The sequence below is a fragment of the Triturus cristatus genome, chromosome 7, assembly GCF_964204655.1.
Source record: "Triturus cristatus chromosome 7, aTriCri1.1, whole genome shotgun sequence".
NCBI lineage: Eukaryota > Metazoa > Chordata > Amphibia > Caudata > Salamandridae > Triturus > Triturus cristatus.
This window is the reverse complement of record NC_140590.1, coordinates 545,279,201-545,291,727: the sequence shown is the minus strand read 5'-3', so window position 1 is coordinate 545,291,727 and position 12,527 is coordinate 545,279,201.

Here is a 12,527-nt window from a genome sequence, read left to right as displayed (position 1 = left end):
GCCCTCAAGAGCTCGAGAAGGCCGCAACCAAGGTGCGACATCCTAGTCGCTGGGTCCAGGATCAACGCAGTGATCGACACAGGGGCGTCAGTCACAGTGATGGGAGTGCAACAATACAACCGCCTCCGACCCAGGCCTGAACTCCGCCGGTCTAAAGCCCAGATCTATGCCTATGGAAGTGACACGCCACTGCCGTTGGCGGGAAAGATGACGGTACCAGTGAAGTCAGATGATGCAGAGATCACCATTGACATACACGTGATCAATCAGGAGGCAGACACCCTCCTCAGCGGGCACGCGGCTGAAGACCTAGGGTTGATCGCGTTCCTCCGGAAGGTGCAAGAATCCCAGACGACTACTCTGCTAGACCAGTTTCCGGAGCTGTTCACCGGTCTGGGGAACATCCGACGACCACCAGTCAAGCTCCATATTGACCGCTCAGTCACGCCCACGGCGCTAAAGCACAGGAGGATTCCCTTCCACCTACGCCCGCTGGTAGAAGAGGAGTTGAGGAGGTTGGAAGAACAAGGTGTCATAGAGACAGTAACTGGACCCACCCCCTGGGTGTCACCTATGGTGATAGCGGAAAAACCCCGGCAACCTGGCAAGATTCGAGTATGCATCGACATGAGGCTGCCCAACAAGGCCATCAAAAGGGAGAGGCACATCACGCCCACGATGGATGATATAATCGCAGACCTTAACGGTGCCCGGTGGTTCTCCAAACTGGACCTCAACGCGGGGTACCACCAGCTAACGCTAGCCGAGGAGAGCAGGTACATCACTACCTTCAGCACGCATCTGGGGCTACGCAGGTACCGACGCCTTAACTTTGGCATCTCCTCGGCAGCAGAAATATTTCAGAACACCATCAGAGACATCTTGCAAGGGCTACCAGGAGTGCTGAATGTCAGTGATGACATATTGATACACGCCACAACAGTGGATGAACATTACCGACGAGTCCGATCCACTCTGATGAGGCTGAGAGAGTTTGGGGTCACATTGCACAAGGAGAAGTGCCAGTTCTTTCAACAAAGCATCGAATTCTTCGGGTACACGTTCACCAACCAGGGCATTCAAGTGGATCCAAGAAAATCCCAGGCCATCAAGAACGCCCCTGCACCAACATCTGCATCAGAGGTCCGCAGTTTTCTGGGGATGGCCACGTACTGTGGGCGGTTCATCCCCAACCTAGCCACCACAGCGGAACCCCTCCGACGCCTCACGAAGACAGACACCCTGTGGCACTGGGGGCAAGAGGAAGAAGATGCATTCCGTGCGATCAAAACCACGCTGCTGGACCAGGCCACTCTGGTCTACTTTGATCCGACCAGGAAGACAGAGCTGCTCGTCGACGCCAGCCCGGTAGGACTGGGCGCAGTCCTCACGCAAGAGCAAGAACCAGGCACATGGGCCACCCTGGCGTATGCAAGCAAGGCGCTCACCCCAACTGAACAGAGGTATTCTCAGATCGAACGAGAAGCGCTCGCCATCCGCTGGGGTTGCCGGCATTTCCACCTGTATGTCTGCGGGCATCCGTTCACTGTGGTGACAGACCACCAACCGTTGGTGCCCCTGTTCAAGGGTACAGCACCCCACCCCCCCCCCGAGGATCGAGAGGTGGGCCATCGGTCTACAGCAATATCAGATGGAGGTGACATACCGGCCAGGTGCGAAGAACCCGGCAGACTTTCTGTCACGACACCCGGAAAACGGGGTGACGTCCCCGGTCGGGAAAGAAGAGGAGGAGGAAACTGAAGCGCACATCGACCTCTTAGCTGCTCTAACTTGCCCTCGGATCCTAACAATCCAAGAGATCATACGTGCCGGGGAGCACGACGCCGTGCTGGCAAGGACACGGGGGGCTCTGCAGAAGGGGTCCTGGGCTGACTTCCTGCACACCGCCAACTCGTGGGCGGACGAGGACAAGAAGGACTTGCAGCAGATGTGGCGAGTGCGGAATGAACTAAGTATGACTCGCGATGGTGTCATCCTGCGAGGGTGTAGAATCGTCATGCCCGCCGCACTACGCCGTCAAGCCACAGCCATCGCCCACGAAGGCCATCAAGGGACGGAGAAGATGAAGACCAGGATGAGGGCGAAGATATGGTTCCCCGGCCTAGACGGCATGGTGGATGAGGTGGTAAGAGGCTGCGCCGCGTGCCAGGTGACGAGCGGCCCGGAGCCTCCGGCCCCCATCGAAACCGAAGAACCAGGAAGATACCCGTGGGACAAGATTAGTATAGACTTTGGGAGCCTCCCAAACGGAAAAGTGTCGCTGGTAGTCATGGACAATTTCTCGAAGTATCCCATTGTGGAAGTCTTACCATCCACAGCCTTCACGTTCGTGGGACCAGCGCTGGAGAAAATGTTTGCCATGTTTGGGCGCCCCTCAGAGGTGAAGAGTGACAACGGGCCACCCTTCCATGGTCATGAGTTCCGGGAGTTCCTTCAGCATCAGGGAATACAACATCGGCGAATCACTCCTCAGTGGCCGCAGGCCAACGGAGAAGTAGAGCGCTTCATGAGGACCCTGAATAAAGTAATTCGAATAGCCGGAGTGGAGCAACTAGACCCCGAGAGGGAAATCCAGCGATTCCTGGGAGAGTATCGGAGCACGCCCCATTGCTCCACAAAACAAGCCCCGTGGTCCCTCATGCTCAACGGGCCTCGCCGCGATGGGCTACCCGCAGTCCCTGGGTGGGCGCCCCCACCGTTCGATGCGGAGGAGGCCTTCCAAAGGCGAGCGCACCGCAACCGACAAGTCAGCCGGGCCAGAGGCAGTCGAGACCGCGACATCAGACCAGGGGACAGCGTCCTTGTGAAAGACAGAAGACCAGGAGGAAAGTTCAAACCCCGGTATGAACAAGGCAGTTGGACCGTGGCACAAAGGCGGGGGACAATGATCACAGCAGAAAGAGGGGGGGAGTCGGCCACCAGGAACATCTCGTGGTTCAAACGCATTCCGGAGGCCACCGACGGCAACCAACGGGGACTGGGCGGAGTGGCGGAAGAGGCCTCCACCCCAGAGTTGGGACCAGAACTAACATCCAGTGGAGCCTGCGGCGCTCCAGGGCAGAGCCATCACGGGCCCCCGGAAGGTGAAGCCCCGAATAACCTCCCACCCAGCTCCGGCACTCGTGCCACGGCCAGGTATGGTCTGAGAGCGAACCCCACGCCCAGCAGCCGCCTCAAAGACTTTGCCTGCCACGCAAGTGAGTGACTGTTATGGACTTTGGTTTATTTTTTTTGTCCAAGTTGGAGAGGGATGTTACAATTAGCGCTCTAGCGTTAGACGCTAGAGCGCATAATGTTAACACGCAATACGTACGCCACGAGCGTGGCGTACGCCGGCTTATAAAAATAAAGGGGCGCGGCCTGCAGAGGCAGTTACGCGCCGATACCAGCAAACGGAGTGTGGTGTTTTACTGCGGCGCCGGGGCACGCAGCGAGGGTTTCCCTAACCGTAGGCGGCCCCACAACAAAGATGACGCAGAATAGCATGCCTGTTCTCCTGCAGGCGGTAGCATGGGCATACATGCAAGCATTAAGAAAGTGGGAGTTTTTAAAAAAAAAAAGAAAGGGGGGAAATATTTTCCCCGATTGGCATATATTTCAGCTGCGGTACGTTTAGGTGGGAGACGAGTACAATAAAGCCATTTTTTTCAGTTTTATAAAGAAGCGAACTCGACCCGGAGACATCAGAGCGCTTTGCATGAGCATCAATTGCATTACAGACGGACACATTATATTTTTTTCAGGCAACGGGGAGATTATGTGATTTGCCCAGAATCGCAGGATGCTTGAGCCTCCCGACAATATTAGAACCTGGCGCCGTCAGCCTCAAAGTCGGCCGCTCTGGCCGTTACGCCACGGTTCACAGGTCGGGCGCCTGCCGTCTGAATCGCATGTGGTGGCACGTATGCATGGAATGATCAATCCTGGGTAACTGGGGTGAGTTGTATGCTGACAGTGATGAGAACCAGATTCATGTGGACATGTCTGCATCATTCAGCATAGTGAACCGTCCAACTCTTCTAAAAATGTTCGCAGAAGCGGGTATCCAGGGTACCAGCTCAGACCTGGTAACTATGACAACACCTCGGATACCCAGACACATTGGATGGTCGCAAGAGAGGTAGAAGAGTAATGAAGTCCAGCCGAGGGTTCTCGAGCACCAGGTTGGAGTCTCTGGATTTGATGAATATTGAGTGAGGGCTGAAGAAGGTGGTGGCCAGGCTCAGTTTCTGTGCGTTGATATTTCCTGGAAGTTAGATCAGTTTGTGACATAAACACATGTAGGGCGATTTCAAAAAGACTGATGTCTTCTGCGTGTTTTATATTCTAACATGAGATATTGAACCGGTAGGAATAGCTTGTATTTTTGGTGGTTACAAGTACACAGATGGGAGAGTGATGCAAGTAACTAGTCATTTAATATCTGCAGAGAACTTCTGGCACACTACTGTCCATTATTACTAAAGGAATTCTTCTAAGAGGTGCTGACTTTGCATTATTAAAAATACTTTAGCTCACTTTACTAGCTCATTAATGGCAGGTGCCGTTGTTTGAACCCAGAGTCGTAGGGTTGAATCCAAGCGTGTACAACAAGCCTTCATGTCTATGCAGTTAATAACACAAGTGCTATTGAGTGGGGTGATATGAAATAAATGTCATTTTGAAGAAACACCTTGGGGTGAGAATGCTCTTTCCAGATATGCTTTTTGTGACACTAGGATAGTAAAACAGCGCTGCTAAGAAGTGTTTATAATGTAACATTGCAAGCATTCAAAAGAGATGAAACGTGCCTGTACTACTGTACTGTGACATGATTGATACCTGAAATATATTTGCTGTCTGCCTCGATGCCTGAATGCCATGCCCGAATGTCATTACATTTTAACTGTTAGTTTACTCATCATTCAATGGGTTAAGAACAAAGATCTGACTACAGTACTTTAGCATCATATTGAACATGGACGATTTGCAAAGTGATTCAAAGTTGAAATGACAGTAAGTAGGTACGGCACGCTAATGGTATTTCTGAGTGTGGTAAAGTAAGAGGTAGGATGCACCCCGTGGAGAACCCTAAACCACCCCTAGGGCTGCTCCTGGAGAGGTCGGGCCATGCATTGGATGCTGGAGCTGCATCAGGCTAGCTTTGGATATGCTCTGGAGGCTGGATGTGGGTACCGGAGGTGGGATCTGGTAGTGAAGGCTGGAGCTTTGAATTGGAGACCTGTGATGCTCCTGAGAAGGTGGCACTGGACACTCAATGAAGGGGTTGCGCCTGTGGATTGCATTGCGCCTTGGAACAATCTTATGCAGCAGGTAGTGCTTTATAAGATGGTAAGTAACAGGATTACTATATTCTTTCCTAAATATTCTACTCTGCACAACAGTTGGGTTTCAAAAGGCAGTAAGCTCTGAGTATTTATGTGATACAGTATGAAGTTTTTGATTTGCAGAAGAAAAATGCCAGGATGAACTTACAGCGGGTGTTCCTAGGTATGTTAGGACTCAATTTGCATACAGCATTGTTAGGCTATGGCAGTTGTACCAGGGCAGGTGAAGACGGAGACCTGGTAATATCATGGCAGAACCCTAGGTAAAATATTGTGGTATCTAAAATAACACACCTCTGCAATAGTACCGGCTGTGTTATACTAATTGAGCTCTTATTATGATATTCTTAACAATTATATCAATTTGTGTGATAGCATCAAGGTCAAAGGTGATATGACATCACTTCTTAGGAAGACTGGTAACACTTACTGTGATGTTACTGAGGTCAAAGGGCATGTGATATCAAAACTGCTGCCCCAAACATTTTGATGAATCAAAGTCCTTGCTGCTATTCTATTAAAACAGAGAAAAGAATGCATAAACTCTGCCTCCGTGTACTTTATGAAATTGAAAATACTTGTTTACAAATGCTATAAAATCTTTGAACATACTCCATAAAGTGCTACTCAATTTCTACACTAAACTAGCTTCTGAATCTTGTGAATGAATGAACTTGATCCTACACCCTACTAAATCACATGCTGGTAAAACAAGGTCATAGATCAGCTCTCTATTTTGAGATGGTCATGCAACAGTGACAAAAATCTCAGTTACATAATTGTCTGCTAGAAAAATCCATGTGAAAACCATAAAAACAGCAGGCGCAAGGTACACGAATATATTCCTGACACCCATCTTCATTTCATGTGCCCATATTTCTGGATGTTCCCCAATATCTCTTTCCTCCATCCCGCAGCAAATTCCCAATATTGTTTCCCTTTGGGGAATTTCTAGATCATCTGGTGCCATTTAGACTTAGGGCCCAGTTTATATACTGGTGGCATGTAACTTTGCAGTTACTTTATGTCCATTAGTCTGCTGCAAACCCCCTACTTGTTTGCCCCATCCCCAGAGAAGCTGCAAAGTATTCCTTTTATGTAGATGTCAAGTTGCCTAGTTGGGCCCAATTCACAGAACTAACTTAAGACAAAATCCTAAACTTACTACCATTTTGGTATTCACAGAAGGCACTTACTCATTTTGGTTTTCACGGAAGGCACTTACTCATTTCGGTATTCACAGAAGTTAGGAGTCCTAAAGTTAGGACTCCTAAATGCCTTCTGTGAATACCGAAAGTCTTAAAATTAGTATTTTTCTCAGTCTAGGAGACCTAAAGTTAGGAGTCCTAACTTTACTACTCATAAACTGAGAAAAATCCTAATTTTAAGACTTTAGGTATTCACAGAAGGCATTTAGGAGTCCTAAAGTTAGGAGTCCTAACTTTACTACTACTAAACTGTGAAAAATCCTAATTTTAAGACTTTCGGTATTCACAGAAGGCATTTAGGAGTCCTAAAGTTAGGACTCCTAACTTCTGTGAATACCGAAATGAGTAAGTGTCTTCTGTGAATACCAAAATGAGTAAGTGCCTTCTGTGAATACCAAAATGGTAGTAAGTTTAGGATTTTGTCTTAAGTTAGTTCTGTGAATCGGGCCCCTTGTCTCTTGCAAGTTGATGGTTGTTATATTTATGATTCATGCTTCTTTTTGCATTCATGGGCACGGGTCTAGCCCAATCTCTGCAAACACCTACTCAATGGCTTTCCCCCACTGATGAATGGTCTTCTTTCTTTATCCCTTTCCTAACAGAAAAAAGAAGGCAGCAATCGGTGCACCTGACCGTAATGAGGAGACAATATGTCTGCAAAGTGGTCGTATGACCCATTGCTTTACCCTATATTCCTTATGCTGTGCATGTGCCGATTTCCGATCCGTATGAGCAGTCCCTTTGCTGTTTCACTTCTGAATAGGGATGAACAACCATCTATTCCCCAGTCCCAATTGGTAAACTGAAAAAACAGGGAAATGTCATGAAGGCAGCTCAAGAGATTATGTTCCTGTGTCTTACTGAAACTGAGTTGACTTCTCAAAAGCCCTTATATTCAATACCCATCCAGTTGTGTGGTTGGATTAGCCTGTATCAGCTCCCTGTGTTTAGTCTTATTTATTTTAAAAGTTTTCTATAGCACGAACATGACCACCGGGGGTATCAGAGCGCTTTACAATAAGTCAGGGAAGGATACAGGGGTAAAAAGCAGATCAACCAAACAAAAAACAGTCATAACAGTCTCATAAAGCAAGGTGCCCTAGGGAGCAATGGAAGCAATGAGTCCAGCCAGACGTTTCTTTGTCCAGAAAGTTTATTCTTCCTTGAGAGAGGAAGTATAGGGATAAAGTCTATGTTGCGCCTATGGTCACAAGGGGTATCATAACATATTACCAAGCGGAATGGATCGGAGGTAATAGAGGACCGACAGATCGGCAAGACAGACCTCATATACTCCGACCGACAGGGTGTCATCTAGCGACTTGGAGGAACCATTACAGTGGTGAGAGTTTCTTCATCAGTATCAATTTGACTTCCTTTTTGAAAAGGGCAGTGGAGGGATTTAACCTGACTTCAGATGGAAAGGCGTTCCAAATCCTCGGGCGATACCTGAGAAGGCTTGATTGTAAGTTTTCTTTTTGTTACATTTTTGTGGTGTGAGCAGTAATGTGCTGGCACTTCTTGAGGATCTAGATCCACCCAAGAGCTCCAACCTTTGAGCAAGGACAACGGGGTATTGAAATGAATGGCTTTATGTGCCATACATGCAATTTTAATTCAATCCTAGCTTCGTAAGGGAGCCAATTTAGGGATATTAGCTCAGGCGTGATATGATTGTATCTTTCCAAACCTGTTACGAGCCTGGCAGCAGAATTTAGGGTAGCCCTGAGAGAGGCTGTCTTCGCTCTAGGAAGGCCACAAAGGGTTGTGCTCCCATACTCAAGCTTAGAGATCTCTAGGGCTTGAACCGCAACCTTTAAGTCATGTGAATACAGGAAAGGTTTAATTTTCCTTAACAGGCTGAGTTAAAAGTTTACTCCTTTGGTGAGTGTACTAATATGCTTCCACATGTTCAGACTTTTGTCTAGTATTATTCCCAGTGAGCTTATGGAATCAATGATGTGTGGTGAGCAATTTAGAGCTGTTAGTTGACTCATCCATTCTTCGATGACTGATGACTGCTTGGGTGGTGCGATTAGGAGGAATTCACTTTTAAGAGCGTTGAGCTTCAGGTGGTTCAGAGTCAGCCAGCTTTGTGTTTTCAATAAGATTGAATTGAGGGACCTGATGTCCTCAGGGGAGGAGACCTTCATGTACAGTTGGGTATCATCGGCGTACATGTGATAGTGAATGCTGGATGATTTCAAGATTTCTGTTAAAGGCTCCATGAACAGGTTGAAGAGAGTAGGTGAGAGAGCAGATCCCTATGGAACCCCCAGGGTGACCGGTGAAGGATGTGACAGGGACTGGTTCACCTTGAAGCTTTTGGTTCTATTGTGGAGGAATGAAGAGAACCAGTTTAGTTCAGGCCCAGAAAGCCCCATCCTGTGTTCTAACAGGTCAATTAGGTTGTCATGAATAACAGTATCTAAGTCCGATGAGAGGTCGAAGAGGATCAGTAGGCAAGAGTTGTTTGGATCTAGCAATCTAAGCGTGTCATCTACAATATGAGTGAGAGAAGTTTCTGTGCTATGACCCTGGCGTAAACCGGATTGAAATTGGTCCAGGAGTCGGAATTGTTCAATGTGGTTGCAAAGCTGGACATGCACACACTTCTCCAGGAGCTTTGCCAACGTGGCTATGTTAGAAATTGGGCAAAAGTTATGTAGGTCAGAGGGGTCTGCGGATGGTATCTTTAGAATAGGGGTAACCTGCACAGAGTTTAGGCAGTTGGAATAGCACCTTGCAGAAGTGAAGTATTGACAATCTTCGTCCAGAGTGGGATTAAGGAGGATCTGATCTCAGAGATGAAGTGCGATGGCAAGGGGTGGTTGAAATGGTTAGATGGTTTCAGAGTAACTAGCGTTTTGCGTATAGTATTTTCATCCAAAGCATTAAAAATGCTCCAGGAGGCGTTGTTTTTTGGGAGGCAGAGCAGGACATCATCCGACCAAATAGGAAGGAGGGAGTTAGGAGGGGGCGGTCGACAGGTGCTCCAAAGCTGAACTTTGTTCAGCTTCGATCTTAGTACTCTTATTAGAGAGGAAGTCGGCAAATTAATCTCAGTTGGGCTGCGGACCTAGCCACAGTGTGGAAAGGTTCGGTTGACTGTTTGATTGAAGCTTGATGAGCTCGAACAGCTTTTTTGGACGTTTGTCTGCATGCTCTAATTGGTTTCTGAAGAAGGTGGCTTTAGAGCATCTGATGTGTTCGTTATAGATATTTCTTACATATCTCAGCTGGTTGAGATGTTCAAGGGAGGGAGAGGATCTCCACAATCTTTCCGCTAGTCTCAGACTCCGTCTTTCAGTATTTAGATTATCGTTGTACCAAGGTTTGGAGACTTTGGAGGAGAATCTTTTTAGCCCCAGAGGTGCCATCGAGTCTAGAACACTAGACATCGTACTGTTATAGAGGTCGTGAACGTCGGACATATCCACTGGAGGGGGCAGGGTGTTATCACAGAGAGCAGTCAGATCACACAAGTTGATGTTTCGCAGATATCTTTTCCAATGCCTGGGGTACTTAGGCAGGGCTCTGTTAGTTCTCACAAGATCTGAGATGAGGAAGGTAATGCAGTGGTGGTCAGTTCAGTCACACAGGATGATGGATTTGAGATGAATGGAGTTGGGCTTTCTGATGATTAGATCTAAGGTAGCTCCTTTAATGTGAGTAGGGCTGTCACAAATTTGGATTAGGTTAAGGTCTACCAGGAACGATTTGAGGCTATTGACTGCCACATCATTCATGTCGTTCCAGTAGAGGTTGAAATCTATGTTTTGCTTCCCCCTATCAGATAATACAGAATCTACCTCACGGTGGCTCAACCCAATGAAACAAAAGACATTAACACCAAACAAACAACACCTTTAGAAAAGGGTTTTGTTTTACAAAATGCAAGGACTCTCTTTATAGAATAAGGCTTGGGGTTTTATTTTACACAATGCTCTCTAACAGAAAGGCTTTCCCAGATGCCAAATGCACAAAATTCAAATACTCAAAGAGATATGTATGTTTATATGCAAGCAATAATAACACACTTGGTGAATGCAACAGTTAAATGCATGAGTAATACCAGAAGCAAATAATATGAGATTACACTCAAGAAAATATAATATGCTGGATGTCCTGCAAGAGATCAGAAAGATATATACACATTAGATACATCAAATGATTACTTTGGATGTGCACCTCAACTCACTCACACATCACAAAGAAAACACCTCAAATGATCAAAGCAACTGGCCAAACATCACAATGGCAATAATCAAAGTTCAGGCACCTCAAATGATCAAAGCCACTGGCCAAACATCACAATGGCAATAATCAAAACTCAACACTTCACCTGGTGCAAACACTGCATTTTAGCCCACTCCTGACCGGGGGATTAACAGCCGTGGTTAAGAGCCTCAGCAACCAGGGTTCTGCCGAAGTGGACACGTCCGTCCCCGTTCGGATTCCAAAATCCCGGTTTCTAAGTCAACAACCCTCAGCTTTATAATCTCAAAAACACACTAGAACATTCGAGAGAAACCTCCCTTCGCGCCAGAGGAATCTTACCAGAACTGGTCACTTTCCAAGCAAGCATTCCCTGGCTGGAAGGAGTTCCCACATTCTCTTCTCCAATCTCGCATGTTCCAGCCTTTATCTTGATGAAGCTCACAAAGCCTTCCGGGTACATTAAACAATCTCTCATAAAACAATCCTTGAACGTGATTAACCCAAACAACTTGCAAGCGCTGCTGTGCCCACAGATAAAGCTCAAGCAAGGCAGAGTCAGAAAACAGGATGACATGAGGCTATGTCAAAACCAATAGTAAGAACTTCATAATTCTACCAATGTACAACACAATGCACATTTGTGAACACACTGCTTATAGCATCACATAATTCATCTATCAATGTCCTATAGCATCACATACTTCATCTCTCAATGTACAACACCGAGCACATTTGTGCATCACTGCTCACAACACTGCGCTTCGAGACCAAAAAGCACATTCCACACCTCTCTCTCCCTCTCATGCTTTCAAATGCACATCCCACACCTTCTGTTCTTGGCAAGGCTGTCTTACTCCGTGACAGCTCCCACTGAAAGACTGCAAGATTACAAGAAAGAAACTTTTAAGAGAAGCAAGGCATATGCAGGACATCGTACATTCAGGCTAGGATAAAATAACACACCAAAGTCAATTAAAATAATGGTAGTCAAAGGTCATCACAGGGTGTCAGACCACAAGAGTGCCTCTAGCACTACAATCTCCCAAGTAGATCTGAGTGCCATGTAGATCTGCGTTATATGAGATGATATCCACGATCTCTTCTATGAACGGAGGATTGTCACGAGGAGGGTGGTAGAACGTGTGCACTTTGCATGGATGATTAATCCTACAAGCCACCTAAGTATTCGCAAGACGGCAGGAGAGGTGATTGTGTTTGTTTGACTGATAGACTTCTACGATATATACAAGCGATGCCGCCACCTTGTCCACTAGATCTGTCTAACCTAATGATGTCGTAGTTAGGAGGCACTGGTATGTCCAGGATAGGTGCAGATGAGTCATTTAGCCAGGTTTCAGACAACATTACAAGGTCAAGGTCATGTGCAAGGATGAGGGCCGCAATGTCAGCCGCATTTCTTACTGCTGATCTGCAGTTGAGAAGCGGGTATTTAAGATTTGGATTGGTGTTCAGTGTGGTAGAAAGAGTGGTGGTGACCCTCGTAAGGTTGGCCTCATTTAAGGAACTGGAGTTAACCCTAGGTTCCTTGAAAGGGTCCGAGAGGATTGCGTCTATTTGGTGCAAGTGAGTAGTGGTGGCGAAGTGTGAGGAATCATATGAGAGTAGGAGGGAATGTATATCCTTGTCACACAGAGGGTCTTTAGATCTAGAGGGACGCAAGGAGTCATTAGGGTTATGTGGATTTGTAAAGCACAGGCTATACTGGCAGAGATCCCCAACACCAGATCTA